The sequence below is a fragment of the Mus pahari genome, chromosome 3 (genome assembly GCF_900095145.1).
Source record: "Mus pahari chromosome 3, PAHARI_EIJ_v1.1, whole genome shotgun sequence".
Lineage (NCBI taxonomy): Eukaryota > Metazoa > Chordata > Mammalia > Rodentia > Muridae > Mus > Mus pahari.
In genome coordinates this window covers 123,829,421-123,847,861 of record NC_034592.1, presented here as the reverse complement: position 1 = coordinate 123,847,861, position 18,441 = coordinate 123,829,421, and the positions used below count along the sequence as shown (strand labels likewise).

The 18,441-nt window shown below is 38.5% G+C and overlaps 1 protein-coding gene and 1 pseudogene across 4 annotated transcripts in view; both read right to left on the bottom strand.

Moving 5' to 3' along the window:
* Macrod2 (mono-ADP ribosylhydrolase 2) overlaps positions 1-18,441 on the bottom strand; it is a 1,928,923-nt gene that overhangs the window by 1,216,435 nt on the left and 694,047 nt on the right. The gene's annotated exons all lie outside the window — the stretch shown is intronic.
* Positions 7,919-8,909, bottom strand: LOC110317571 (annotated as a pseudogene).

The following is an 18,441-nucleotide window of genomic DNA, read 5'->3' as shown; positions in this document are numbered from 1 at the left end:
TAATCAGCCTGTAGCTCTCTTGAGATCATTTCTTCATTCATTCATTCATTACCAAATACCCACTGCATTCTTCTCCTAGTTGCTATAATTGCTGGGCATCAGCTGAACAGGAGTAGGATCACTGCAGGTCCTCACTAATTTCATTAGTGGGAGACAGATAGCAATCAACTACCCTTTGTCTGGTCAAATACGGGTAAACACCTATAGCTATGTGTGCTCAAATGATAGCCAGCTCCACACAGGAATGAGATGAAACCTATGGCTGCATGCATTAGGAATTTAACAAGGATTAACTAGCTAAGAAGGGAGAAGGGAGGACATGGTTAGGTTGAATTAGTATATATGAAGGCTCTAAGGGTCAAAGGGAATAATGTTTACCAGAAAGAATAAAAACAAAGAAAGGCCAGTGTGCCTGAGAGGGGACACAGAGTGTTAGAGGCTGAGTCAGGAGAGAAGCACTGGGAACAGATCTCTAGATTTGGTAACGTCATTCAAAGATTTTGCTCTAATATTGCAGTAACAATGACTGGCCATTAAAACATACTCAACAGGAAAACCATGTGCTTAGATTTTGAAAATAGCAATGTCTCTCATCTAGAGAATTAACTGAACAAAATTATAAAAGCCATTTAGAAGGCAAGTAGTCCAGGTGAGGACTGAATCGAGTTTGGGCTGCAGAGAAATATGGACCAACGGGGACAACTGAATGAAAGGAAGTGACAGATCGGTCATGGAAGAACAGAGAGTGAGAGTCAAGATTTTTGAGTTAATTTCTGACGATACCATTGCAAGGAACAAATGGAGAGAGAGGAGCTTAGCAGAACCATGAGCTTATTTTAGACAGCTTGAATCTGAATTAGGGGGCTAAGAGAAAATTTAAGTCAAGTGCAGCTTGTACAGTCCTATAGCTGAAGAAAATTAAGTCACAGGGTATCCCTGAAGGAGCTAGGACTCCAGCTCTTCGTGTTTCACTGTTTCCTGATGTCCATGACCACATGCTCCTGACAGTAGCCCGCTGGACCTGACTGCAGGCCTAGACTGACAGGGCTAAACCTCCAAAAAGTGACTCCAAATTAATTGTTCCCATTTCAAAGTTGTTTAGATCAGAAATTCTATTACAGCAATGAAGAACTGATACTGGTAATCTCTCTCTCTCAAAAAAAAAAAATCTCAAGCTTGATTTAAAGGAGCTGTATTTAAAGGAAATGAACTTCACAAATTAATGCTTTTTATATAATGCCATACACTAAAGATATGTATAGCATCTATTGTAGATCACAATAAAGACATGAAAGGCATGTTCCATGCTTATAGTTCAGCCTTGTAGTATATAGAAGGACAGCTATATTTATAGCCCAAAGTAGAGGTGAGGTGGGAGCAGAAGAAACAGTACAAAATGGAAGTACCTCAGTAACATTCACAAAGCTTGGCCTTGAAGTATCCATGAATAAACAAATTTAACTTGACTCATTAGTTTGTCATTTTATTGACATTTAATACAGATGAGAATTTTAAAAAGCAGACATTGATGTCCTGAGCAGATACTGGTCCTGGTTAATATCCTGATGAAGCAATACCTGTTTTTCCTACAGTGCCACCACTATTTTCCCTAGCCCCACTGCACTGAAAGGATGCCTGATTGTCATGTTCAGTGAGTGCCCTACAGAGAAAAAGATTAAATAGGTAGACAGCATTCTTGTTATCATGCTGGATCAATTTCCAGCCACAGATTCCAATCACAGAGAGGCAGAAAACCTTTCAGAGCCACTTATATCAAATATTATCCCTTAACAGAAAATATGGTAAGTCAGCAGCCAGTTTCCCCTCATCGGGACAAAAACCTGGTGATTACTATTCTTTTCTATCAAGTACCTATGACTCCTAGAATACAAACGACTATGTGCTCATAGGACTTGTTGATAAGCTGATAAGCGAATCTGTTCATGTCAAGGACAGGGCAAACCCCATGTGCCCACATCCAGTGGACACACTTCTATTTATCGATCCACTTGGATTTCACTGCGAGCCACCTGCGTCCTGTAAGATGGATTCCTTATTCTTTCAAAACTTCTTCCCTGCGTTTCAGAAGGCTACACTCCAGCTTCTCTTCCAGTCTTCTAGCTGAGTGAGTAGCTCATCTCACTACCCTAGTTATCTACATGTTGGAGTTTCTCTTTCCTGCATAGAATTCACCTAAGTGAATCCTTCCAGGGACATAGCTTTATAACCCATATGATGATCTTTGAAAGACTAATAAATCTAAACAGCAACAACTGCCTTTCCTTCTATTACCACTTAAGTATTCGACTGTCTACCTGATTTGTAGTCACTCCAAATTCCCCTCGATGTTTTAAATTTCATAGGGTATAAAAAGTAGCTTCGCTTTTGTTTGTTTGCTTTGCTTTGTTTCATCTTCTAAGTTCTCATCTTCTATTTGTTTTTGTCAGATTCATAATGACATTGATATCCACTTAGTGACTTCATCTATCCATTGGGAACATTCGTGATTCCTCTTTCTACCCAACTCCCCAAAGGAACTTCTGTGCCTAAGTCATCGAAGAGGCAGTCCAGATGCACAGTCAAAGCAATGTCTCAAATAATTACAATAAGGACTATATCTAGATTTTCTTCTAGTAGTATCTGTTCAATTCTAACTTCTAATTCTAATCTATTACCTAGTTACCAGTGTAACCATTAAGTTATGAACTTGCTTTAATGACTCCCATATTTGAAACCACTTCTGATTCCTTTTTAAAATAAAAGCCCAATGGATTGCTGTACTGTAGTAGGTCCTTCCACTCTGAAAACTCCTATCCATTGAAAATAAATTATTTTCTTTCTTTAGTGTTACTAGTTATTGTGCACTCTATGGTGATTATCTTGAAAATGGGGCAAACCTTGAAAATCATTCTTAAACAATTCTATCTTTGCTGTGTTCCTGTTCAACATGTATGTCACCTGACCACTTATTTCTTTGCTTTTCAACTATGTCTCTTGAAAACCACATTGGTACATGCTAAAACAAACTTAAAATGAACAGAGCTTTTCTTTTGCTTTATAGCACGTTCTTAATGTCTCAGTATCATTTCACTGTCATGCCCGTGCCTCCACTAGGATGTGTAGCCTCTGAATGCTTAGACTTTTCCTCAGAACCAGGTCCAACCTTTCACACCATCTGTGTAGTGTTAGAGCTGGGACTGTGTGGTTCCAGAGATAGGACTGTAATGCTACATTGTAACACCTGGCTTTTAGGTAGGTTCTGTCAATAAAGAAACTAAAATGTATTTGTCAGTAGGAGGAAGAAAAACATGATTTTTTTCTTAATTTACCCTCACCTAGAGCTATCTTCTGTTACAGGAGCGCCAGCATCAGTTTGGAATATTTCTGCAGTAAGTTTTGTTGCCCTCTACAGTGGTACCAACTTGAGGTACCCAGCTCTGAAAGAACCAGTTTCAGGCAATGAGAATATTACCATCAACTCCTAGTGATCCAAACCTGTTTTTAGATTCCATTCTCTATTGCTCTGTGATTCTACTATATGATACACCATAGTTCTTATGTCTCTTTCCTCACAGTTTTTTTTTAAGGATCTCATTATGCCTAGCCTTAGCTGGCCTGGGATTTTCAATATAGATCAATTTGTTGTCAGAAGTGAAGCAACTGCTTTTTGACAGGATAGGATGATAAAGTACAAGACTGACAAACTGATCTATGGTAAAGTAATAAAAGAAACAATAACCAGAAAATACTCTATGAGGAACAAAATAAAACATTTGTATATTAAATGAATTACTTCAAACATTTTCCCCCTCTAGGTATGTTGTTTACCAATATAACATGAACTCTTAATAAAGTCAGGGTCTTCTTACTGTAAGTACGATGGAGCTGGGTTCTATGTAATCAGACCCATTACTGATGCTGTCACCATGCTTTTATTGACTATTGTATGAAGAATGACACATATTTAACTTGTAATTAACACAATAACCTAACACCATAGTTATTTTTTCCAACTGCCCCTCTCTTACACACACACACACACACACACACACACACACACACCTGTAAATAAATGGTAGAAGATACAGTGCCAAGATCACACTGCTATTACATTACCAAGTAAAATTTTAGCCCACATCTTCAGAAGTACTTCTTTACACCAAGCAGATATCATTTCTGTGTCCCTTGCCACAAGAAAGATGAAATGACACATTACATAAATAGGGGGTCAGTAGGTAGTACTTGTTCTATGGATGGAAAAAAAAAACCCACTTTCTTTAAAACCAAACCAACTTTATTTTGTACTGTTATAATGTTGACATTTATTAATAAAACGAACATTTCTATTCCAAAGGCAACAAGCTTGTGGCTACAACTCAGTATGTGCACCATTATAATAAGTAAGAGGCTCATCTGAGGCATAGGACAGAGCTGTGGAGGTAAAACAAATGAAATTGAGGAAGCAAATGGGATTTTTCAATAGGGCAATAAACCCAGGGCATTGCTGTAACTCAGGGATATGAGGTTACTCGCATTCAAGTAACATCCCAGGTCCTCCGCGCATCTGGACCTAGGAAAGTGTTTCCAGGTGCAGGTGTTTTGCTCTAATGACTGCATGGTGGTGTGATACATGAGGGAGAAAAGCCCTGCTCACATGTCTGATTCTTTCTTTTGGTGGAAAAGCTTTATCTGGTTAACAAGAGTATTTTTGGCAGATCATCAATTTTTTTCTCATACCCAGATAAACAGTTTTAATCTTTGAAGAGTATACCTAGCCAGCATTTGGCTCAAAATAATGAGTGCAATGAAATCATCAAAGACAGAAGCAACCTAGAAGGGCACAGGAATAAGAATCTTATGATACGTAGGAGAAAGAATTTCTCTCTCTCTCTCTCTCTCTCTCTCTCTCTCTCTCTCTCTCTCTCTNTCTCTCTCTCTCTCTCTCTCTCTCTCTCTCTCTCTCTCTCTCTCTCTCTCTCTCTCTCTCTCTCTCTCTCTCTCTCTGTGTGTGTGTGTCTGTGTGCGTCTCTGTGTGTGTGTGTGAGAGAGAGAGAGAGAGAGAGAGAGAGAGAGAGAAAGAGAGAGAAACTGAGTAATTGTTTCTAATTCCATCCATTTACTTTCAAATTTGATTTTTCTTAACAGCTGAATAATATACAGTTCTGTAAATATATCACATTTGTAACAATCCATTTATCAGTAGATAGACATCTAGGCTGTCCCCAATTCCTGGCTTTTATGAACAGAGCAGCTATGAGTATGGATAAGCAAGTATCTGTAACAGGATGTAGATTCCTTTGGATACAGGGCCAAGCATGGTTTAGCTGGCTCTTGTACTAAATCATTTTTCAGGGTTTTTTCCTTCCTCTATACTCCTTTTGGTTTGTTCTCTCTCTCTCTCTCTCTCTCTCTCTCTCTCTCTCTCTCTCCTTCCTTCCTTCCTTCCTTCCTTCCTTCCTTCCTTCCTTCCTTGTTTCTTTCTTGCTCTTTCAGAGCATTCAGGTATGTCATTAAGTAACTAAAATCAGAGCGCATTTGTTTTTTTTTGTTTGTTTGTTTTTTGATTTTTTGTGGTTTTGTTAATGTAGATACTGGTGTTATCAGCTTGACTCTGAAAACTCCCTATACTATTTTTCATAAATTTGGGTATGCTGTGTTTTTGGTCTCATTTAATTATTCAAAGTTTTAGTTTTCTTATTGATGTCTGTCTTGACCTAATATTTGTTCAGTAGTGAATTGTTCAGGTTCCATGAGTTTGCATACTGTGTTGTTTTTACTGTTGGTGATATCCAGTTTTAATCTTTCCATGGTGTTTAAATAAGATGCAGGGTATTATTTAACTTTTCTTAATATCTTTTGATACTTGCTTAATATCCTAATATGTGGTCAGCATTAGAGGAAGTTCCATGGGCTTCTGAGACAAGTATATTCTTTTGTGTTTTAGTGGAATCCTCTGTACATGCCTGTCAAGTTCATTTGATTTTGATGTTAACTCCAGAATTTCTCTATTTAGTTTTTATATTTAATATGAGATATTATGAGAAAGAAAAGGATAGGATGATTATGTGATTTTAGCTGTGTTTCTTTTAATAATTTGGGTGCCCCTATGTTTTATGCATAAATGTTTAGATTATAATATCTTCTTGGTAGACGTTTTCCCTTAATATATATGCAATATATTTCCTATCTGTTTGATTAGTTTGGGTTTAAAGTCTATTTTGTCACATATTATAATACCTTCTTGATTCATGGGTAGGTTTGCTTGGAATATCTTTTCTCATCTTCTTCCTAAGGTGCTATCCTTGATGGCAAAGTGTGTTTCTTAGATGTAACAGAAAGCTCAGTACTATTTTATAATTCAGTCTGTTATTCTCTGTGTTTTATTAGGGATACTGGGATGATTAATAATGAGAGTTATTAATGAGCAGTGTGTATTGATTCCCGTTATTTTGTTTTTTTTTGTGGTGTGGTGCTCCCTTTTGATTTACTGCTCTGCTTTTAATTTACTCCTTGTTTCCTCTTTAGTATAGTATCTTTTTCTTCAGAGTTAAAATTTTCTCTTAGGCCTTCTGGATTGGTGAACATAAACTGCTTAAATTTGTTTCTAGTTTATGAAGTGCAGTGTTTTTCTTTCTCTGTCCTGTGATTGATGGTATAGTAGTTTGTGCTGGCATCTGTGGTCTCTGAAATCTTGTAGAACATTCATCTAGGCCCATCTGTTTTCAGAGCTTCCATTGAAAAGTCAGGTGTTGTTCTAATAGCCCTGCCTTTGCATGTGGCCTGGGCTTCGCCCTTGCAGCTTTTAATATCCTTTCTGTGTTCAGTGTGCTTGGTGGTTTTGGTGACTATGCATTGTGAGGAGTTTCTTTTCTGGGCACATTTGCTGTTCTATTTGCTTCCTGTACCAACCTGATAGGCATCTCTGTCTTTACAATATGGAATGTTTCCCCTATAATTTTGTTGAAAATATACTCTTTACTTTAACACAGGTTTATTCTCCTTCTCTATACCTATTATCGTGTTTTGTCTTTTCGGAGTGCTGGCTTTTCAGACTTGTGACTGTTTTGTGACTAGAGTTCTTAGACTTGATACTTTCTTTGGTTGAGCTCTCCAGTTTTTCTACCTTGCCTTCAGTCTCTTCCAGGACTTTCCATCTGGTGCTGAGGTTTACCTCTGCATTGTTAATGTGGTATCCTGACTTTTCCATGTCTGGTTTTATTTCAGTTTGTGGTTTTTTTTTCAGTGGTTCAATTTCTTTCTTAAGTTCTACTTTCATGTCTTGAATTGATTTCATTACTTCATTCAACACTTGTGTATTTATAGTCCTTATTAAGGCATTCATTGACATTCCTCCTTGAACATAGTCACCATTGCTAGTTTGAAGTTCTCATCTTGTGCCTCAACTTGTCTTTTCTTTTTTCTTTTCTTTCTTTTTCTTTTTGAAGAGCATATAACAAAATATTTATTCGTGAGCTGAAAGACATATGCTTTGTTTAGGGGTCAATTTTGATTCATAATTCACATTTATAGTGATGACTGCTACAATCAGGTATAGAGGCTCTTAGTTATTTCTAAGTTCCATCTGTTAAAATATGCCCTTAGGCGCATTGCCTATAATCTCAGGACTCTGGATCCTGAAGCAGGGATATTAGTTTGGCGCCAGCCTGGGCTACATAGAATCTGTTTCAAATACAGACAGATGCACAGGCACAGAGATACAGACAGACAGACAACACACACACACATACACACACACCTAGAGAGTGTATTTAATCACTCTGCACTCCTTGATAGGTAGATTGTCGGCAACTTGCCCCCACCGAAGTCAGAGTGGCGTGGCGTCTATAACACAGACTTGCCTCCACAGGTGCCCAGCTTTAATCTGTAAAAGCTTTGGAAAGTAAACTTGAGGTGGTAATTAACAACTGTACCAATTCTTATCAAAAATTAACAACTTTGGGTACTTTCCTTTTAGGTTTGGGCACATCCAGAACATCTTCGTAGTCTGCATTCATTACCTTTGTCCAGCAATCAACTGTGATGATCCGATCTGCGTTCTGATTTTCAGAACTATCTTTCGTAAAATGTTCCATGGAGCCACAGAGTTTACAGCCACAACCATCTGCATAGACTCCTTTAGTATTATCAGGCAGAATCTGGACAGGGGTCCCATTTCTCCGCAGACAAAACATTTGCAAAAGGAAATTCACCAAGTGCAGGATCTACATTTGCTCTAAACTTTGCCATCTCATGCTCCGTGGACCTGCAGCGATAACAAATGTGTGTGTGCCCATGTCCTGACTCTCTAGTACAGCGGGCCAGTCAGCTTGTCGACAATGGAAACATACCATTGCATTCTTCTTTGCCTCCTGTCTCTTCAGCCACCTTCTTTCCGATCTACTTGTCGTTCTTTAAGGCCACTGCAATTTCTTCCCTTACTTCCAGGCTGTCAGCTGCTATCAGCTCTCCATTGTGAAGCACCTGTGAGCTCTGTTTCAGATACGCCATGAATCCATTCAAATCTTCATTCAAGTACTCTTTTCGCGTTTTGCCTGAGGTGCACCGTTTCTAAGGGACAGCCAACTGACTGGATATTGCTTATGATTTGGAAGGTTTTGGGTTGCTCTCTCCGCAGACCCCTTCCATGATGTTGCTGACAGGGGTCTCTTACTATTTGAAGTAGTAACTCTAGCCCACCTGGTCATGGTTGGATCACAGGTACTTTACCAATTCTGTCTGAATCCTCCGGAGCAGCTGAGACCTAAACTGGCTTCTCTTAGGATCTATGGCAATACGGTTCTTGGTTTCTGGGGAAAGCATGTTATTAATATTGGTTGTTCATATTGGTGGTTTTGTGCTGGGATTTACAAATGTGAAGTTACAAATGTGTAGATACCTGGCCAGTCTTACAGTGCACACTGAGGCATATATAGGTGCATCTTTTAATGTATTGCCTTTAAACAGAAATGTCTTTTCTTACTTATTAAAACTGAAAAAAAAAATGAACAATGTATTATTCAGTTCATTTTTATCACAAATGGGCCATGTGTGTATAACATAGGGTAAATACATACAAATACATATTCAAGCAAATGAGGTTATACATATTTTTCTACAAGTAAAAGCACACAGTAAAAGCCACCGCTAAGCACATGCTCACAGCCTGAGCTAGATCAGTCGAGCAAACCTGCAGCTGAGAACATAAATGAATTAAAACAAATGTTATGAATTTTAAAATAGAATATTTAACCAGGCATGGTGGATTATGCCATCATACAAGAACACTTAAGGCTGAAGCATAAATATAGCAACAAATGTGAGAGAAGCCTGAGCTACACATTGAAATCCCATTTAAAAAAAACCCAAACCCTACAGTCTTTAATGATAAAAAAAGACAATTCATCATAGATACCTTTAAAAGTTAGCATTGATTTAAAAGTGATTTTAATATATAGCATAGTATAAAAAAAGAAAACGAAATGTCTCAATATGCCACCATTCTGATAAATAATGGTCATGGTGTGAGTTTTGCTGTTTTGGGGTTTTGTTTTGTTTTTTGGTTTTTTGGTTTTTTGGTTTTTTGGTTTTTGAGACAGGTCTCGCTCTGTATTTATAGGCCAGGCTGACAGAACTAACACAGATCTGAGGATCTGCTTGTCTCTGTCTCCCACTATGGCCAACCCTCATGGGGACCTTTTAAAAAAGAAAACAAAGTGTACAAGTGGATGCTTTGCAGCCTCTTTACTCTAAGAGTTCTTGCAAATCTCATTGTAACTCAGTGACTCAGCGAGTCACACCTGCTGGGACTGCTTGTCTGCCATCACCTACCTACTTATCTTTCACAGAAAGAGGTGGGATGCAGCTACATCCTTTGATGCTTAACTGCCTTAGTTAGACAGATTCACTGTTGCTCTGATAAAACACTGTGACCAAAGCACCTTGGGGAGGAATGGTTTACTTTATTTTATAATTCTTGGATCACACTTGATCACTGAGGGAAGTTGTTGAAGGAATTCAAGGCAGAAACTGAAATTGAAGTCACAGAGAAATGTTTTTTCCTGCTTGTTCATCATAGCTCCACAAGCAGTTTCTTATATAACCCTGGTCCACCTGCTCTTGGGTGGCACTGCCCACAGTAGGCTGGGCCCTCCCACATTAATCATTAAATTAAAAAAAAAAAAAGTTCGCACAGTCTTGCCTCGAGGACAATCTTATGGAAGAGCTCTCTCAATTAACATTCCCTCCTTGCATATATGTCTAAGGCTGCATCAAATTGTCAAAAACTAATCAGAAAAAAAATGCTGGTATATCTTCCCACATGAGTAAAAATTCTTCACTTTTTTATGTTCCATAGTGTTTCCATATTTAGAAAATCCATACTTTATAATTCTTGGACTTGAATTGTCATAAAAATAGGTTAGAGTAAACATTCTGAAAAAGCACTTTAGGTAAATATTTTATAAAGTAGGCAACAAAGCCAAGATATATTAAAGAGATCTTGGAATATGACTGTATTAGTCCCAATTAAGGGCCTCTATTCATGGGTTTCAAGGATGTCATAGGATAGAATCTAAATCTTTTACGAAAATTATTTTCAAAAGATCAACTAAAATCCTTTCCAAGCAGTGTAAAGAGTGATACCCCGCCCCTGGCTCTCCGGCACCAGTAAACCAGACTCCAGAAGAAAAGCAAAGTTCCAGTGGAGGCTAAATGAGGAGGGGACTTGGCTGTCTGTTTGAAGAGAGACAGAGTCCTTGCTCTGTAGACAGCATCAGTTGTAACTGAAATCTCCTGGATGGAGAGGATGAGGTCAGCCAGGATTTTGTTTCAAGTGAGATCACGGAGGGATGACAGGGCAGAGCCTCCTTAGTAAACCTTACCTTCCTCGTCCTGAAGATGCGATAGTGACATGAACCTTTGCTTTGACCTCATGTTACAGATCTCCTAGCAAACTAGCTTTCTGCTTTGCACTTTCCCTATGGGGGAAAAAGGCTCTTTAAAGATGACCAAAGTTCTTTCTACATACCTTTAAGGAGAAATCACAGTGTGGCATAAATGACTGCTTACATTTTTCTCAGTCTTTTCTGCATAGTGCATGACAAATGTTTGCAAAATCACATTTGAAATGTAAAAACTATTTGGGAGAAAGCAGATGTTAAATGTTAATGATTGTTAGAATGTATGGACTATCAACTCAGTAGACATTCAACTTTGAGTCAAATAGTCTATATCAATTACAGCTTATTACAGATGACAAATGAAACATGCTTGCTGACTAAGATTGTCACAAGTCCATGGCTAGAGATCAGAACCAGATGATCCAAGTGAGTTCTTTACCTCCTTGGAAAGAATCTGTGATTCTGTCACTCCTCCAGGGACAGCTCTCCTCAGGCCCTTTTTTCTCCAACCTATCTCAGCTACTACAATGTCCACTGTCTCTTTTGTAAAAACACATATTTTGGGGCTTTGGGGGACAGGTGGAATAACTTTGGCAACCTGGGAGTTCAAAAAACATATTCAACAATGAAGTGGGGAAATATGTAACTTAAGATTAAGATATGACAGAGGAGCGGGCTATCTGCCCAGGAACTTTTAAGTATTCCTCTAGAACAGAATGACAGTGGCCATCATCTAGTTTTCAGACACACAAGCAGCAAATTCAAGCTCTCAATTCCTGGTCCCCTGACCTCACTTCCAGCAAAAACTTTACAAGTCTCTTTTGTCTTATTCTGATAATTAGTCCCTACAGGTTTAAAAGTGAATTAATATTCTCTTAGAAGTTGAGCATGAACAAAGATACTCTGGACCAGACAAAGAAAATAATGACAACTTCCTTGAGTCCAACCTCTCCCTCGGGGAGGAAATAACCAAGGCTATTAAGAAGGGTGTAAGTCTTGTTAATAAATAACTGTGGTATGTTGACTTGGTCTGACACAGATAGCCAGTGCTGGAAAAAGAAATGCTGTCTCAAGAAAAGATATCAGTACTTCATAAAATAACAGCCTACTTTCATAGTATGATTTCTTCTGAGTGAAGCAAACAATGTCTTGACAGCATGGAGACTTTTTAGATGCCATGTGAGAAGGCATCTTCTCCCCACTCTTTCTTTGCCCAATTATGTAAACATCAAACAGAAATAGTATTATGTGTATATTTTCATTGACTGCTCAGAATGTGGTCTTCTTTATTTTCTTAATAAAGAGAACCTTTTGACAACAGTTGAGCACCTCCCTAGTCTATATCTCCAGGATTGAACTCCACAAAATAATTAAAACTAACAACAATAAGACCTCTTTATAACTACCACTAATTCCAAAAGGCAAACACACATATCTAAACAAGGAGTCATATGACAAAGGCATCTTAAATATAAAAGAAAAGCTTTGAATGTAAAGTTTGCAAGGAAAGTTTGCAGATCAATTAAATGTTTACTGCTCTTAAACTCAACCTCCTGACTGCCTTGAAAACACAAGGGACTGCTGGAATTCCACAATGTTATCTATGACCACAAGTCAATACCAAAGATAGATACTAACTATCAAATATAACAAGGGATCCTAGGTTTTTGAACAACACTGGATCTCTCATATCAGTTACTGTCTGACCCTTGTTTGGATTGATGATGATGATGATGATGATGATGATGATGATGATGATGATGATGAGCAGCAGCAGCAGCAGCAGCAGCAGCAGCCTGGGGTTATAACTAAATATTGTCTCAGGAGATAAAGTTAAGAAGATCATGAATTGAGTTTGAGGCCAGACTAGGTCAAAAGGAGAGGCTTTCTCTCAACAAGGTGATAATATATAATCATAAAATAAGCACAAAAGAAAAAAAACCCACCTCAATAAGAAATTCAAACAATTCTCCATCATTTTAAATTGAAGCTATTTGGTGAACCTTTCACTATAGCTCACTGTTAGAATATACTTATATCATTATACAAAGTAGAGTTCCACAGGGCTGCATAGGAGAGACAGTTTGAAGAGGACCACCTTCATAGCACCTACCATCCTCTACCTCAGATACGAGTCTCAGGAGGGCCTTGGAATATGGCTCATTTGAGTTCATCTCAGCCGAATAAGGCATTTCTTCTTTGTCTTAATTCCACTTAATGGAGATCTCCATGATCATTTAAACAGGAGTGGACAAATAGAGGAATTGATAGGGTAAGTGCTCCAATCAGAATAATCAGGCCAGGACAAGCACTTACCTTCAAAGCAATAGCCAGCATCAGTTCAAAAATTTAGAAAAGTGTTTTCATTGGTCCTATGTATGCTTTCTGCATATAAATATACGGATGCATCGGTTGTGGGGCTGTGAGAAACAGCGGGTGGGGGTGGGGGGGAGGAGAGATATAGTTTGTATTTGTAGCACAGTACCAGCTAGGATTGTACTGATATAACTGAGAAGACAACTAAAGTGTATGGAGTCTGGTGTGTTCCAAGTTGAAAATGCTTTAGAGGAAAATTTGTAGGTGAATTTTCTTTCTTTTCAGAGAAGTATGTCACAGAACATCCCTACCCCCAGGCCCCATGTTCTCATTTGTAATGATATACTGGATGTAAAGTTATATTACCAGCACATGCAATTTTCCAACTGCTTGATGCCTGATGTCACAAAATTATAACTAAGAGCAGCGTGCTCCAAGGCACGGGAGTATTATTTCATCAACAATAAAAGAGTGTAATAAAGGACTTTAATTTTAATGACAGCTTGGGTGCAAGCTGTTAGAAAAATCGAGTATGTTTTCCTATTCAGGTAACCCAGTCCGGACTCCCCTCCAAAAAGTACCCTTTTCCAACTTACTTTGGATTTTAATTATTCAATTTAATTCAGCAAGCATTAAATTATCAAATGCCCTCCCTATGTGAAGCACTGTAGTGGATTCCATAGCAACTGAATACCAACACTTCCACTCTGGGGGGTCACAATCTAGGGAGAAAAAGAAATACCCGTCTAAACAACTTTAATAAAAGGTATATTATGAGGACTGCTGAAATGAGGCTAAATTTAAGTGTTATAAACAGCAGAGAGGGATGTGTGAAGTGTCTTAGAAAAGGAGGATTTTGGAGAGGCACTGTAACACAAACACAAAAGTGAGAAAACACCACACAAAAGGACCTAACCTCCAACCTCTATCAGGCAAGTATGCTGGGACATGCTAAGACAGGGGAAAAATAAAAAAGGATGCAGACATGACTTCAAAGATGGAAAATGTGTGGAAAGAAGGCGAGGGAGGAACTTAGGCCAGTATTGCTGCCTAACTGGACACAGGAGACAGGAGGAACATGTATAGTCTGTTCAATGGGACTGGTTATATATATTCTCATGGCTACTTGGTGTAGCTAACTTTTTTCAGGACTTTCCCCACATCCTCTCACCTTTACCACTTCAGTGACCAAAGGCTGGATTTCTTCTTTTCCTTTCCTTTCCTTTCCTTTCCTTTCCTTTCCTTTCCTTTCCTTTCCTTTCCTTTCCTTTCCTTTCCTTTCCTTTCCTTTCCTTTCCTTTCCTTTCCTTTCCTTTCCTTTCCTTTCCTTTCCTTTCCTTCTCTTCCCTTCCCCTTTCTTTTCCTTTCCTTCCTTCCTTCTTTCCTTTCTTCTTTTTCTTTCTTTCATCTCTTTAACTTAACTGTTCTTACTTTCAAAAACTTCTTTGCTCAATCTCAGGAGAAACCAGAATTCCAAGAAGTTATTTCCAAAGAGATCAGTGTTTTGAGATCACTAGTATGAATTAGTGTATACAAAGCATCCTTCCCTTGTCCTTAGAGGGTGTATTAATTCACTGTGACAAAATATCCAAGAGTCTAATGAGAAAATGTTTATGTTAAGATTTACCACTTCACAATTTCTCAACTATGCTTTCTTGGCTCAATTGCTTGTTTGTTATGGTTAAAAGTTTAAGGTAGAGAAAAATCAGTAATTCATGGTGACACTAACTGTTAATATTGATTGATATTGTTTGGCAATTTGGCATGAGCCGGAATCACACAAGACTAAAGCTTCTGTGCATGTCTATGATGGATTCTATAGAACAAGTGAGTGTCTTAGTGTCACTTTTCTATTGCTGTGATAAAACACCATGACCGATGTAACTTATAGAAGCAGGGTTAATTTGGGCTTATTATTCCAGAGGGTAAGAGTCCATCATGGTGTGGAAGTGGTAGGCATTGTGGTCAGAACAGCAAGGTGAGATCTCACAGCCTTAACTGCAAACAAAAGACAGAAAGAACAAACTCAAAATGGCCCAAGTCTTTAAGCTTGCGAATCCCACTTTCAGTAACATATACTGTCCAACAAGGCTAAGCGTCCTAAGCCCCCATAATCAGTGTCATTAAGTGAGGACCAGACATTAACGTGTCTGGGATTAAATGGGATATCTTATTCAAACTACCATACTGAACCTCTGGACATGTTTATGAGTAATTATATAGATTAATTGAAGAGGGAAGACATACCTTGGCTGTGAGGAGCACCACCTCATGGGCTGGGATCCTAGACTAAATAAAGAGGATAAATTGGGCTGCGTTTTAGAATTAAATGTGTGCTTGTTGATTGTGCATACAATGTAGCCTTAAGCTCAGGCTTCTGCGGTCATGCCTTTCCCACTAGAGCAGACTATTCCCTAGGTCTGTGAAATCCAGGGCATCCTTTATTTCTTAAGGAATATCTTCCTTTTGTTGGGGATTTTTATCATAATAACAGAAAAAAGTTAATACAGTGACCAAGACAAGTTAGAGATATAATGTTCAGACACTGGCAAAGAACACTCTTGAAGAGTGCCCCCAGCAACTTTCTTCCTTCAACTAGGTGACAACTCCCTCAGTTTAAACCACCTTTAAAAATCAGTTCAAGAATGAACTCAGCAATGGACTAATCTACCAATGAATTCGGACCTACCCTTATGATCTGTTTTTCTGTGAATATTGCTGCCTTCAGAAACCTTTGGGGCATCCTTCCATTTCACACTGAAGCAGGTGGTACGAGGGGTGAGGTATATATTTCATGTAGACTAATAAAGTTGCCAGCTAGGTTAAGCTCTGGTTGCCAGGGTTTGTACATTTCCAGTAAATTGTTTGAAAATTGACTTCCTTTCCTTCTCTACCTCATCTTTTTTCTCCTGACTGAGAACAGCTCCCTCACAAACTATCTAACCTCAAATCCAAAAACAAAAGAAAAAAAAAACCTCTCAGTCTATTATTAGAGAATCACAACTGAAGTCAGCTTAGACTAGGTGATGACAAGGTGTTAAGATACACGTGTAGGACTACATGAGGAGGAGGAGAAATCACTGAGATGGTGCTAGCACCTTGAATCTTCAGCACTTGATTTGAAAATCATGATCCATGTGAAGAGAGAGAAAACAAAATTATCAAGAGAGTAGATTATGGAGAGTGAAGATGTTACAACAGTACACATATCAGAAGAAATACTCAAGGCAGACGATGGAAAAAACATCATTGATTGAGATGAGTGTACATTTCTTAGATTGAATGCTATGTAACATGCCAAGGTAAAGACTCCAGTTAAACAGGGCTCTCTCTACTGCCCCAGACCCAGCTTATAGTTCTGTGATGGGCATACAAATCAAAAGAGGTTTCAGGAAGAAACAGTAGCTAATATGATCCCTTTAATAGTTATGCACTGTTAGAAACACATACAAAGATTTAACATAGTTCTGTTGAATTATGCAACACTCTTATATCTGTCTTGAGTTGAAGAAAAGAACACTTGCAAACTTCCTCTGAGATGCCTTTCATGCCTACCCCAATTCTCACAACTCTACTTGGATTCGGATAAAGAAGAACACTCAGAACTGGACTTATACATTTGCCCTGTAGGTTCACTTCCCTATAGTATGAATTATTGTGCCCTGTCTTTTAAACTAGACCATAATTCCCCCTAAGCAGAAGTCCTGATGGTTTGCATAAAGTGCTATAGAAGATTGGTTTTCTAGGGATTGAGACTGAAGCTTAGGAGATTTCTGAGGAAATGATCTTGAGAAAAACAGGTGTGGTAGAAGTGAAAGAGAACTGAGCAGAGAAAGAAGCCAACTTGAGGTGGCTTCACAGCTTTTAATAACCTCACATACAGTTCTGAAACAGATGCTAGTAAATGCAACCAGAACTGTTGTGAAAGAAGTACTCTTTTTGATATGTTTGCAATTAATCAGCCAGATGTATGACTTGTATACAGGCATCCTCTATGGCAGCAGAAATTACTCAGACCATGGTAAGCATCTGGGGGAGATGGCACCACTCAGACAAGATAAATTAATGCTACCAAGAAGTCTTCATATTGTTCCCTGTTTACTTCTTTCTGTTGTGCTCTGTTGTTGTTCTTCCTCCTCTTCTTCTTCCTCTTCCTCTTCCTGCTAGATATATTACCACCATTTTATTACATTGGATTTATCTGTAGTGATCAATGTAGTGTTTAAATAACTGAGTAATCCAGGGTTATATAACTTTTGTTTTGTCCTAAAGACTATAATCAACATTTACTTTTACTATTAACAACTCCAGTCACTGTATACAGTTTGCTGCTGTTCTCAGATTTCAAGTGTTTGATTTCTCCATTTCAGCACAGTAGAGGAAGAGGACTAAAGGAGGAATCAAGGAGATCCAAACACAGAGAAAATAACATGGAGAGAAAAAATAACTAAAATCAAATGCCAAGGATATGCACTGCATAGAATTCTGCATTTTCCAAGTGATACCCTTGGGTTTTCTGAATTGATACACAAAGGGTCTAGAGAGTACCTTAGAAAGACTTTCATTAAACATTATTTTTGTTTTTTTTTTTTTCAATTTTTTATTAGGTACTGCATTTACATTTCAAATGCTATCCCCAAGGTCCCCTATACCTCCCTGCTCCCCTACCCACCCACTCCCACTTCTTGGCCCTGGTGTTCCCCTGTACTGGGGCATATAAAGTTTGCAAGACCAAGGGGCCTCTCTTCCCAATGATGGATGACTAGGCCATCTTCTGCTACATATGCAGCTAGAGACACAAACTCAGGGGGTACTGGTTAGTTCATATTGTTGTTCCACCTACAGGGTTGCAGACCCCTTCACCTCCTTGGGTACTTTCTCTAGCTCCTCTATTGGGGGCATTGTGTTCCGTCCCATAGCTGATTGTGAGCATCCACTTCTGTGTTTGCCAGGCACTGGCATAGCCTCACATGAGACAGCTATATCAGGGTCCTTTCAGCAAAATCTTGCTGGTGTATGCAGTAGTGTCTGCGTTTGGTGGCTGATTATGGGATGGACCCCTGGGTAGGGCAGTTTCTGGATGGTCCATCTTTACGTCTCAGCTCCAAACTTTGTCTCTGTAACTCCTTCCATGGGTGTTTAGTTCCCTAAACATTACTTTTTAAAACACTCTAGTATTTTAATTGATAAAATTACATTATCCTGGACATAAGGTTCTATATTCTAG